Consider the following 13761-nt stretch of genomic DNA (forward strand, 5'->3'; position numbering starts at 1 on the left):
TAACTGCGATCCTGTTCGTGAGACCCATGTGGATTAATAGAAGTAATCTGTATGTCAGGCTCCTGCTTTGTTAATGAGTTAATAATCAATTTCTTAATCTCTATTTTGGGGGTGGGGGGCACACCACTGCAACTGACAATCTTGGCATCCCAAGAGTTGCAATTACCAGCATTCTCTTTCTGTAGCAAGCACAATGTAACTGACCCAAAGTGAGAAAAGCCTGCCATTCCTTGAAACTTATACACATTAAAAACACCCTTACCAAATCATTTTCAATGGACATCCAATGGCACTACAATGGTTAGGTACTAAGCAGCATGTGAAACCAGGGCAGCAACCATGGGTATCCACTGGTAAAGGAGTGCCACAGTGGCAACAATATGATATTGTGACAATACTCAGGGCATCGCAGAAGCCCGAACCCTTATCCATTGGTAATCCATTGTGGTTGACATGGTTACGGTTTCAGCTCCAATGTGCTACAGTATGCCATTCCACTGCATTGCAATTGCTCACCTGGCAATAGTTTTGCTAAAGTTTCTTCAGGGCTATGCACTGGTATTATAATGGTACTCTGATTATACTTCCCAAGAAACTGTGAATGCATATCGTCATTAAGCAGGAAAAATCACTACAGATTTTATCGTTGCTTGCTTTGTTCAACAGACAAATAGGGGGAATAAAACACTGGCGGTCAAGGGGCTGTAGCACTGTGAGGCAGAAAGCACTGTAGTTTTACCCAGAAACCCCTATCCAAACGTAGAGATAAACGCTTTCTTTTCTCACATGAGAATGGACGGTGCAGCCTGCTAATTACTTCATTAGTGACCCCCAATGACTAATTACCTTTCGGTTTTTATCAGCCGCCCTTCTTCACATTCTCTCACTCTTGGTGTATTAAAAAAGACCAACCCAGCCCACTTACAGCCCTGATATTGATGCTGTAGGAAGTTAGAGAGCTTAGCTACATACGAATATATTCCATTTGCTTTGTTCCGAGGACAATTAGTATTCTAAAGCACCATTCGAGCCCTTTTTCTCTGCACTTCAGGCTTCTACTTCCTTCTTAATCAATCGAAGATAAGTACCAATCAGTCATTCTCAGTGACTTCAGTATTTGTTCAAACGTGTGTGTGTGAGGCCATCAATGATTTATCTTCATCATTTTTGAGAATGAGCCCGCTATAGAAGACGCATACCAACATGCTATTTAATACAAATAAATGCAAATAGCTTGCAAGCCAAGCTTTTTTTATCTCTTCCATTGGTCTGGAGGTTTGATTGAACATGGGCCGCAGGGCAGAGAAATGACATACATTAATAAATAAATCAGAGCTGTATACTGATTTGATCGAACCCCTCTCTAGTATTGACTTCACAAGGTACAGGCTACATTAACCAGCAATGAAGTGGTATTAGCTGTGATTGTAGACTGGCCAGCAGAGGGGGCTGACATTAATCTTGAAATGACTGAGAATTCACCCTGAACCCTGAGAGAGAGAGAGAGAGAGAGAGAAAGAGAGAGAGAGAGAAATAATGAATGGGGCTTTCAAGCTTATTATTGTGTGGCTGTACCATTGCATATGAAATGCTGGGTTGTTGAATTTGTATTAGGAACCCATTCCCATAATAAAAGTGGGCTTGAATGGACATTATTTTATAACATTTTAAAGATATGAATCTGTCGTTCGGCATTATTTGTGTAGTCTTTGTTCAGCCTTTCTTTTTTGTTCAGTCACCAGGGCTCAATTATAACAATATACTGAATATCCAGAGGGATGGCATGAATGATAAAAGGTAAAGGTAGATCAATATAGCAACACAATCAATACAGAATTCTTACATATGTTCGTGTTCCCCAATCAATGCCGATGTAATTACATGTCATTTATATTGCTACACAGATAGTGGAAATTATCTTCATAATAACTGTTACTTTAGACATTGAGAGAATACAGCCCTGAGGGTAATTAGGACCATTAGAGAATAACTGCACTAAAAGTAGTGCTATTTTTGTCTGGAAGAAAACATTTGCAATTCTAAAACCAACAAGAAACTACTCACAAGCCCCTTAATGAAAGGTTCGAATTGGAGTTTTTTTCTGATCTGGTCAATGTATTGGATGCGTTTTCACCATCTTGACGTTTCAGAGCAATAATAATAATAATAATAATAATAATAATATCTTTTTTTATATATCACCTTTCATAGTGGACAAAGCGCTTTACGGAGGCAGGCTGTGAACTGTGCATTATATGCAGAGTCACTTACAATAGGACACTGATTTAACATCTCATCCGCAGGACGGAGCACAAGGAGGTGAAGTGACTTGCTCAGGGTCACACAGTGAGTCAGTCAGTTGCATCAGTGGGATTTAAACCGGTGACCTTCTGGACATTAACCACGCTGCCTCCTTTAATCAGCTATTGAGAAACACCCCCCATATTGGCTCCCATTCACAAAACTTTGACTTGCACTACAGAGCAAGAACCTTAAACTCCTGCCATGATGCTGGCTCTGATATGAACCCATTACGGAAACAAGCTTGAAGTGTAACTGCATGTTTCACTTAGCTGTAGTTTAGCATAACTGCCTGTTAATTGCAACAACATGAAATACAGTGAGCCACCATTAGCCGCAGGGTAGTAAACTGCAAAGGTGAAATGTTCATGTTACTAACTATTAAGGAAAGTATTAACTATTATAAAGGCAGGGCATCATTAATTAACGTGTCAAGTTGTTTACTTGTACAAGGTTTTGAAACATTAACAGATTTGATTTTAAAAGGTGTTCCCAATACAGGATACAACTAGATGGTAGCTTTCTTTTTAAGTAGGCTTTTTTTAATAGCTAGCTTGTGGTTACTGTACATGCTGAAGAACATTTTTTACTTGACATAAGGGTTGTAAAAACAAAAGCATAACTGAGGCTGTATTAACCACACTGGGAATAGACAAGGTGCTTCAGCAGGTACAGTTTTGCTTCACCTAGACTTTAAAAAAAAAACTTTATGAACATCATTTTGATGCCTTATGTAATCAAAGAAACTACAAAAGGATACTGCAAAAGTCTACTGGAAGCCATAATAGTAGTACAGTATTTCATGCTAGATTTCGAAATGTCACCTTTTTTAATTGTCCGTTTTTTTGTGAAGTATATGGAAAACCACAAAGCAGTATGCAATTCAACATGAAGCAACATTTGTTAATTCTATCGTGTGATGCAAAACACCGACCACAGCTTTAACTCCTATTAAAAACTGCCCACATTGTCAACGATTAAAATCCTCTGTTTATCGCTTTTAACAACTTGAGGAATATGTAAATGGCTGTCATTGTACAGGTGTTTGAAAGTGAAACTTCACTCAATCTTGTGGTTATACAGAAATAGCCAGGCCAGGTGTTGATAGTCAGTCTGGAGCGTGCTTTCTAAACTCTACAGGCTGGTAGCAGAATACACAGACTAGACTGATAATGTAAGATAGTAGTTATTCTGGTAAGTGTCCCTCCGTTCACCCAAAGAATATAAAACAAGTAAAAAAAAAAAAAGTCTTATAATAGTCTTATCAAAAGGACATTGAAAAGAGAATTTGCTAGACAGAGGAGAATCAAAAAGGCAGGCAGTGGGTACGGATTGCATTACACAGAGTAAACACCGCCTGGAAACTGGGTGGTCATTCTGCAAGCATGTATTTGTTATATATTAGAAGTTTTCAACTCTGACAGATTTGTTAACCGTACTGCAATGCTCTCACCTCTGTATTACCTCTGCAGATTAGCAGTGGACAATGCTGATATCTCATAGCAGATACAAACACCGACATATCAAGACCGTGCAGAGGTTTAATATATTTATGGTATGAAATATAATTGTGTGATATTGCTCGCCATCCTATAAAAACGTCACCTTTTCAGGTAACTGTCTATGCAAGGTTTGTGCAATATTGTTGTATTTAAATATGTAAGATGAACCGCACTAATAAAGTGCAATTTCAAAAAGAAATGCAGGATTTTTTTTTTTTTTTTAAATAGGGCACTACACCCATGTACTACAGTCCTTTATACATTAATAAGACAGAAAGGGTTGGCAGCCATTAGCCTAGTTTGAACTGCACCCCAAGCTGTAATGAGCTTCTCGTCAAAGAATTCCTTCTGTCTTTCCAATGAAATCCCAAATGACAATCACATGACAGGCGTGGCTGCACTCTGCAGCATTTCAGAATGGGACTGTGCAACATACATACAGGGCACTTCATGGTTTTTTAAAAAGGGAAAAAATAACAACCCAGAAGGTTCGTGACCCATACATGTACTTGGAAATCAATCTCTGTCTGTTGAAAGCATTTCGGCTTAAACCCTTGGTGCCACATCAAAGAAACGATGCATAATATCACTGGGATACAATTTTAAAAACGCTTGAGTGTTATATCTTGAAGGAGCCTTATCAGAACCATTATGAGAATACAATGGATTTAGAATACACATTGTATAGGGGTCCTGATACAGCAGAACACTGGCTTGTACTGAGATGCAATGCTACTGCAGTGTACAATGTGTACTGCTGTATAACACTGTTATACCATACAGTAATACCGTACCACTGGCTGCCCTTGTGTTACCCTAGTACAATACACTGAAGATAATATGCTATATCATCACAGGAAACTTCATATAAACCACAAGTTCATGTCTATTCAGAGAAGACTGTGAAATGAACATGAAGATGTGATAAGCAGTTTGCAGTGGCTAGTCCAGTAACTAAAGAGTCACTCTGCTAGGCAGTATGTGCAGTGCTTGAGTTAAAGATCTCATTACCATCTTCAAGAACACTGTGAAAAAGCAACTTTCCTCTGGGATCTTGATGTTTGCTCAAAACATAAAATAACAAAAACAAAATATAGGGGGCCGTGGCCTTTAGCGACTCAATTTGTGAGACAGAAAAAAAAAAAAGAATTGGAACAAAGCAGACATAGGTTAAGCTTTAAATAAACTTTGATTTAAAAAAACAGAGGGGGGAAAAAAAAAACCTGCACTCCTGAGTAAGGTAGCCTAATCCTGAATTTATTACTATCCCGGCACTTTCTACTTAAGTAGATTCAAAGATTTACCACTGTTGGTTGACTTCCACTTTTTTTTGTTTTTTTTTACTGGTTTGCACTGTAAGACTTCCATCAACCAAACCTGCATACGCTTTAAAAACATACCACTAGAAGACTGAAAGATTGGTGAGGATGAGGGTTCCTAACAAGCACGTAAGAGTAAAAACAGGATCACCATAAGTTCTCCATATCCCATAATCCTTGTTAGTTCTAAGATATGAAAAAGGTCAAAAGTGACAATCACCCAGGAAACAGTGTAAAGTCCAGCAGACTTCCCATTGTTATGCGACTTCAGTAGAATGAGCACGTTGGTTCAGGGCAGGCAGTTAGGATTCTCCAGAAAAAAGGAACTGAAATGTAAAGTCTACTGTGGTTTTTCCATTATTTCACCAGCGATTTCTATTAAGGGCAATCCTTGCTTACACAGACAAGTGCACTCGCCCACTCATGCAGAACCACTGTGGTTAATATAGGAAGTCATCCATTCATGAATCAATGAGAGGTAAAACAATTGAAAAAAAATACAATAATCAATGGCGCTGGACAAACAACAAATTCAACATGCAGAGTACGGGAAAATGGTTCAATTTTAATTAAACTGTTCTCTTTCACTAATATGCACATGATGCATTGACTAATTACATTATACAAGGGTGGAAATAAGACTTTCATGCACAGCAGTTTGCTCCATTCCTGCTTTTACTACGAGTTTAACACTACAACACCCTTTGTCTTTCTCTCGCTCTCTATCACAGCACCGTTTTATATTCAAAGAGCTCAGCTTTTTCACTGTTCAAATAAATCATTTCAGATCTGTTTGCTGCAGCCGGGAACCTAAACGGATTATTTTTTGAGGGATCAATGTTGGGTATGAGTGTTTTATTATTACACCAGATGAAATGTACAAGGGCTAGGACTCAGGGCTAGGACCCCTCCCAATTGCATTTTAATGTGCAAGTCAATGACTGTGCCTATAGCCACTGCTATATAATTGCCAGGGTTCGAGGAGAGAAGACAAGTCTGGCAGTGCAGAGGATTTCAACGAGCAAAGCAATAAAAGCAGTTGTTTGTTTTATGCCCTTTAAAGCAGGGCTATAATGATACAGCAATTGTATTGTTCTGATAGGTACAAGCGCTTATGTGTGGACATTACACCCAGTGTTATGTGCTTGTATTTTAGTAGTTTGGAATGATAAAGTAATCCCATTAAAAGGTAGAACTTCTTGAAGACAATTCCACTATCACTCACAACAGTGGTGTTGCTTAGCAAAATGCCAATGTATTGTACACTGTACACTATATACATATATATATATATATATATATATATATATATATATATATATATATATACACATGCACACTATTGCAGTCTATTGTAGTGCCACTCGATTGCCATTGAGGATCCTTTAATAAGGGTTTGCATAACAATGTGTTTTCCATCAAAATACCTCTCATACAGGTAAGTACAAGGTACAAAACTAATGATCAATACCCTAATCAAAAAAAAGATATGTAAAAAATACACGAAATTAAAATACCATTATGAATTCCAATCATTTTTTTTCTTTAGCCCTTAACAGAGTGTTTGTGTCTAAAGTGAAATTGACTTGCAAAGATGAGCATCTTCGACTTAAAACATTCTCATGTTTTATTGAATGGAGGCTAATGTGTCTATCTGTCCAAGAGACTAAACGGAAGGAAACATGCAGACCCTTTTAGCTGGGAGACTAAGAGGCGCTGTGACACACAGCTCTATAAAACACTAGCACTGTGATGCAAGCATCACAGCAGACATGACCTTCAGGGGAGAGTAGTAGGCAAGCAAGGACTGTCAAAGGGGACTATGAATGGGGAGATAGATTCACTAACCTTGTCTGTTTGGAAAACCAATCTAAAAACAGATGCATGTGAAATGCATATACATGTATAGTACAAGGCATGGACAAAAAGCTGTTTTGGAGATGGAAACCATCAGACTGGATACTTCATTATCAGCCTTCTGTCAAAGACTTTCTATCATGACCAAAACAGACTTGCAACAGGGAGATGCATCTTTTAAATAGTGCAGTACAATGGTTTAAATAATACATTTCTCAGCCGTGTGTCCATTTACACAAAAGTGTGTGCTATATACCCCTGGTATTTCCAATGTAAAGTGGTTGGAGCTAGATAAATATTTCTATAAACTGTATTTGGCATAGGCTTGTGTTCGGTACATATTGTAAGTCTCAAATGTACAGTTTTAAAAGAAACACACAAAGCAAATATGTATTTTCATTTCTGAACAATAAATCTGTAGCCACACTAGGTTATAGGAAGTTATCAGTTTGCCTGGCTTTATTTGGAGGAAGTTGTTAGACTTACACTTCCTATTGTACTTTAGGCCATTTCCCTCAGCAGTGTCTTGGGGACTGTGCGTGATACTGCCTGCAAAACATGTCAGCACCTGATTGGTTACTGCCAGGAAAGATGACCCCAAAGGGGTAGGGACAATGTCACTCTTCAGGGGAAATAAGTGCAAGATTATTGGAAAGCAGGGCCTGCAAATCAAGATGTCTTTAACCTAGTGTAGCACCAGTTGTCATGTTTGCTAAAACGTAGATATCATTCAAAACTACACATTTGTGAACAATACACCGAGCGGGTGTACATCATGAGGAAACAGGATTGATTGTGTTTGCTGCAAATCACTTGAAAAACCAACACAAAAACAGACATGTGGATAAAAGAGAGTGGAGAGGGATTGTTAATGGATGGTGCCAAGCTATTCTTCTCTGTAGCTGTTGATCACAATAATCACGAGATAGAATCAAAGGGTGTGTTTTGTACAGGATAAAACACACTCTCACTATGCTGGCTTACACAGAAGCCTGGACCTTCTTCTTAAAGCCATCAGGCGCAGGAGCCCTTACAACACACAGCAGCAAGCCGTCTGCGCAGAGCACTTAGTGAGCTCCGAGCCAGGGCAGGATCTCATGATTAATTCAAAGCAGGACGGCAGCTTTCTGCACTTCCGTTCAAACCCCAAAACGGATGACTCTATTGATGTGATCAATGCGAAGAGCTGTGGCTTTTTTTTTATTATCATCCTTCCATGCACCTTCTTCAGCAGGGCTGGCGGTCATTTCTCAGTCTGTAAAAGGAATTACTGCGTTCACAAGATAACAGGTCATGTGAAAAACAAACATATCAAAAGATATGTTGTGTGACAACTCGGAATTGCATATTATATATTCAACATTACACAGACTACAGATTCTCAAAGCTTGCCAGATAAGAAAGTTTGTTTTGTTTTTTTTTTACAGAAAGGAACAAACAACTCAGACGTTTAATGCAGGGGCTTTTACATAGCTTATTTGTTTGGGGTTTTTTTGGATTGCAATTGGTGTTTATTCTTTCCAGTGCTAATAAAAATATAGTCTGAGAATTTGGCCCCTGCCTAGCTAAAAAACCTGCTTTGGGCAATCTCAAAACCATGACTACACAGCATTACTTATTTAAAAACATGCCCAGCACTGAATCTCAGGCCCTGGGTCGATTTTCTTGGTACAGTAACAACATAGATATCCAAGCGTGACGTTTGTTAGCAATAAGCAGACTCTTAACTCTGCAGCACAGGGATTTCTTGGCTGCCTATCACAGGAGCCAGCTTCCTTCCCCACTCTCTCCTTATTGATTGCGCAGCGAGACAGTCCAGTGCAAGACATTTTTTGGAGCTGTGTGTTACATCTTGTTGGCAACATTTATTTAAGTGTCTACTCAAGGTGTGGAACAGGAAGCAATTTATATCTGAAACCCGCTGGTATTTAAACAGCTAGATCTTTCCTTTTTCAAAAGAAAACACAATGTATAAGAGGATATGGAAAATTCAAGGCTGTTTTTTTTTTTTGTTTGTTTTTTTTTTTTTTTTTTTTAGCAACGCTATGCTAGTGCTCGACAATTTTCAACTGATGGTTGTCAGCTGCTGAAATGTTTTAGAATGGCTCAATATGACAGCCACATTCCCAGATAATATTAAAACCAACACTAGGATAACACTTAACCAAGTAGAGTAGATGACTTATTGTTTGACAAAATACAACATTTCAAGAGTACATAAAATATGGTATTATAACACAGCAGTGAGTGACCATATGGTATCTAGTACTGTTCTCTGCTTAGACTCTCTCTCTCTCACGCTACGCTGTCATCGTACATTGACATTTTACTGTTTAGAAATTCAAATTCTCCAATCTCACAGCCGACATTAAAGCCAAACCGACTATTTATCTGAAGGTGACAACGAACAAGCTCTCTGCTTCTAATTAAACATCCACACTGCCAAGGCAGGGATTTGCATAAAGTTGTTATTTTCTGCCCTTCAAACTTCACGCACACTTACTAAAACCTGGATGTCGCAGCTTATAGACTTGAAATCGGTTTGCAAACTTTACACAGAGCTCTTCTGACTCATGCTGGGCAGACTGGAAAAGTACAACTGGTCAAAAAGAACAGTTAAACTGGTAATAAAGATCACATGAATAATAATAATAATAAATAATAAAAAAAAAAAACTATGCATGCCTTACATACACACGCACTGGATTGAGTCCCAGTAGGTTGAAGACTAATGTATATTTAACATGTTATATCATCTGTATATTAACACGAGTTGTAGGTTCCATGAGTGGTTGTTATATGCATGATTGACAAAATTGCATTCCTATACAGAAACAGTTAAAAACGTTATGACCCTCTTTAATTTCCCATGCCGCTATTCAATCATATTTCAATATCCCAATATCACAATGGTATCATATAGTTAGCGGAAACACATTCAGGAATACTGCCAACATTTTTCATTCGACTTTTGAATGAAACTTTTTGAATGAAACCTGCAATCAGAAGGATCATGTGACGAGGGTAAAATGGCGGCGGAATGCCAGGTTGCCATGGGGTTTTGAACTCAGTGGGAGGGAGAAACAGTCAAGCACCACAACGAAACGAATAAAGCCTCCTGGACGACAAACCAGCCATTTAGTACATCCAACAGACGGAATCTTAGCTGCTTATTTATTTTGTACTTATTTATTTATTTTGCAGATTTGGTTCTATTTGTTATTTTGAATGTAACAGGATAAATTGAGAGACAGTTTGACTCTTACGTAATTGCCCTATGCATAATCATAGCACATTATATATATATATATATATATAATATCTATAATATATATTATATAATATATATATATATATATATATATATATATAGGAAAATACCTTTTATACGTTACGGGAAATAAACCACATCTAAAAACAAACGTGTTGCAAGCTGCTTTTCCTGAACCTCTGTATTTGTTGTGTCTATAATGCTTTAACAGCAGTTTCCAAAGCACCTGTTATGACCACACTCGGTGGATAATTGCTGTTTTGCTCACTGCACGCTTGCCGAAGAAGTGGCTGTATCCTTAAACGAAACAAAGTGCTTATTCCTTCACCTAGTGTGCGCCCACCGTGCTTGTTGAAACAGGGGGAATAAATCACAAGCGATATAAGGGGAAGCGGACTTGTCTCCGATCCTAAACGCACTGGCGTTCCCTAAAGGTGCTGCAACAGACACAATGTAAGGATTTCTCCTTCTGAGCGAGAAGAGATGCGTGTGACTTACCGCAGCTGTTTTCTTAACTAAAATACGTTTAAGGTCGGATAGCGTGAGACTGTGCCGAATGTTACGCATGCGTTTTGTTTGCTAATTATTAAACCAACAGCAAAAAATCCGCGTATATTCCGTGGCTGATGCCGTTTATATCTTCTGGTGTGGTAAATGTGCAGCTTTTCCAATGAGGTCTCATGAGATGCAACATAAGCATGTCGATTGCAATGCCAGTCTAACGTTGGTAACATTTCTCTCAAAGATGCATGCTGAAGGGGTGTGGTGCATATAGCATACTAGCCCTGTACCGAGTGAAACAGAAAGAACACGTTTCACTTTAATAGAATATACAGCCAAATATACAAGAACGCTTTGTTCCATATTTCACAAGCGCTGTGGTGTAATGGGAAATGCTAATACAGTGTATGATTTTATTACAATACTAACCCCAGAGCCATTTCCAACCATCATAAAAAAGCAAGAATCCCATTACCTATTCTCTTCACTACTCCTGCTTCGTATTAATATTAATCTTCCACGCTACCCAGTGCTGGGCCTGTCGGAGTTTTTAAACTCTGAGTTGGAAGTAAAGAGAACCACTTTGAATAATCTTGCTACGAACATAAGCACTCACAGGCACCGAATCTATGCTCGAAATCCCACACTGCTAGAATTTACTGCTCTGATCTTTGCGAGGATTTCACTTAACAGGAAAAAACAAAGGTTCCGCATTTACAAAAAATAGCATTTCATTATTATTATTATTATTATTATTATTATTATTATTATTATTAGAGTACCCCAAGGCATTAGAAACTTAATAAAAGGCCATGTACATTTGTACAACCAATGAAGGCAGGGCTATGTAAACAGTGCATACTCTGTACAAATGACTTTACTGCTCAATGTTAAACTGTGAATGGTTTCCGACATTCAGGACTTTCCTGAAATAAATAAATAAATAAATAAATAAATAAAATACCCCCGGCACTTTGGAAACACATTTCAAAGGAATCCCCAGATACCGAATATACAAAATAACACACAAGAGGTGGCAACCTGCATCGCGTTGCCTCCTGCAGGCTAGTCCTGACTCACAGTTTAAACAGAGACTGCCATCTACATAATAACTATTAACTATAATAACTATAATGCTAATTATTTATTTATGTATTTTTCCCGTAGCTTGCACGCATCGAATCATTTCATGCAATAAAGATGATACAATGATTTGTTAAAAATCCAACCCACCACCAGTCAAGTCTTCACTTAAACAATGAGTAAACATGTTTAATACTGGCGTGTCAATTTAACACATAATATGTACGTGATTTAATAATAATAATAATAATAATAATAATAATAATAATAATAATAAATAATAATAATTTATTTATTATTATCTATCAGTAAACTGAAACGTGAAGTCATTTCATATTGGAAGGAGTAGGATAGGATTTTTGTATGATTTTATTATCAATGGTCATTACTTCTACTCCTCTACAGTGCTCTCTCTCTCTCTCTCTCTCTCTCTCTCTCTCTCTCTCTATCTATATCTATATATATATATATATATATATATATATATATATATATATATATATATATATATATATATATATATATATATATATATATATAAAATCTTTGTTAACTTAGAAGAAGTCTGACGCACACCCCACACTTGATAGAAGTGTGCAGAGCGAGGTTTACCGATAAACAAAGAAACACGGTAACGGTTCCTCGCAGTGTGCACAGCGGGCTCATCTTAACCTGGGAGCCACTGCCCCCAGTACTGTTCCACTCGAGGCATCTTTGCAATATCAATACTAAGTTCATAGCATCCAAATGCCTTCAAATTTAAAATTGCATCCGTTGATTCGTGTAAATAATAATAATAATACCAAATAAATAAATAAAAACCAATAGAACCGTTTACCACGTTCCTCGCAGCGAGACGTCCTTTTCTTTTACACCTTCTCTTTGCAGGTAAAAAGGGCACCTTTGCAAATTCAGCATCAATGGCACATCAGAAGCGTGCCATCACATCAGTGGCAGTAGAAACAAAAGGGACGATTTTTTCTTACCTTTGATGATGACTGAATGGGCTTTTCTTATTATTGCTTTGTGCACCCTTACATCTTCCTGTAAAATTAATCCCGTGTCCTGCCGCAGATCCAGCAAGCGCGGCTGCCGCTGAGTGTACAGAGTTTAAATCCCGCTGAATGCTCAGTGTGTGTGATTTTGCAGAAATGCTTCTCAAACCCTCTCAACAAACCCACAGCTGACCGGAGAACAAGCAGCCGGGTGATGTCATCGTCCACACACACACACACACACACACACACACACCCTCACCCCCCCCCCCCCCCCCCCGATGTGATGACATAGGCTGGGATATCACGCCTACAAAAGGGGGGAGAGTCTAGTCGTCATGCCGTCCCAGAAAATGAACTCATGAATAAATAGGTACATGCATGATAATAAGGAGAAAAAGGCTCCCTCGTCATATGACAGAGGTGAAAATGTATTCTTAAAGGTCCATATGTACGTGGAACTTTTTTTTTTTTTTTTTTGTGTCACTTGTCCTATTTATTTATTTGTTATAAATTGAATGTCTTATGTTTACTATCGATAATGTCTATATTACACATTCGGGACAGCAACCATAAATCACAGACTGTCAATCATACGTTATTATTACTTATGAAGAACTGCCAAACTTATAGCAGTTTACTAACACTGTATAGAAGACAGAGTAAGTTCCTTCAATAATGCACCACCTAGATAACGGAGGCAGGGATGAAACTAAGGGCTCCGTTCCCTTTTACATACAAAGTGGCTGAAGGAACATTAGAGCAGCCCAGCGAGGTGCTGACCTACATAACAGACTGTCCCAGCTTGTTGTTTTGCACTGGCAGCCCAGGCGCGTGGTGTGCATATTACAGTTTGGAAGAATGTCCAAAAAATAGTTAAATACTTTTTGTACTGAAAATACATTTTGACACACAGCTTCAGCTTGGTTCAT

The 13761-nt window shown here is 38.1% G+C and overlaps 1 protein-coding gene across 1 annotated transcript in view; it reads right to left on the bottom strand.

Moving 5' to 3' along the window:
* The window catches only part of LOC121300694 (receptor-type tyrosine-protein phosphatase S-like), a 139987-nt gene extending 127061 nt beyond the window's left edge, over positions 1-12926 (bottom strand). Inside the window, exon 1 of the mRNA XM_041229381.1 lies at positions 12821-12926. The gene's annotated coding sequence lies outside the window, so the exon portion shown is untranslated. The remainder of the gene's footprint in view (positions 1-12820) is intronic.
* Between the last annotated feature and the right edge of the window lie 835 nt (positions 12927-13761).

The sequence above is a fragment of the Polyodon spathula genome, chromosome 26 (genome assembly GCF_017654505.1).
Source record: "Polyodon spathula isolate WHYD16114869_AA chromosome 26, ASM1765450v1, whole genome shotgun sequence".
In the NCBI taxonomy this organism is placed as follows: Eukaryota; Metazoa; Chordata; class Actinopteri; order Acipenseriformes; family Polyodontidae; genus Polyodon; species Polyodon spathula.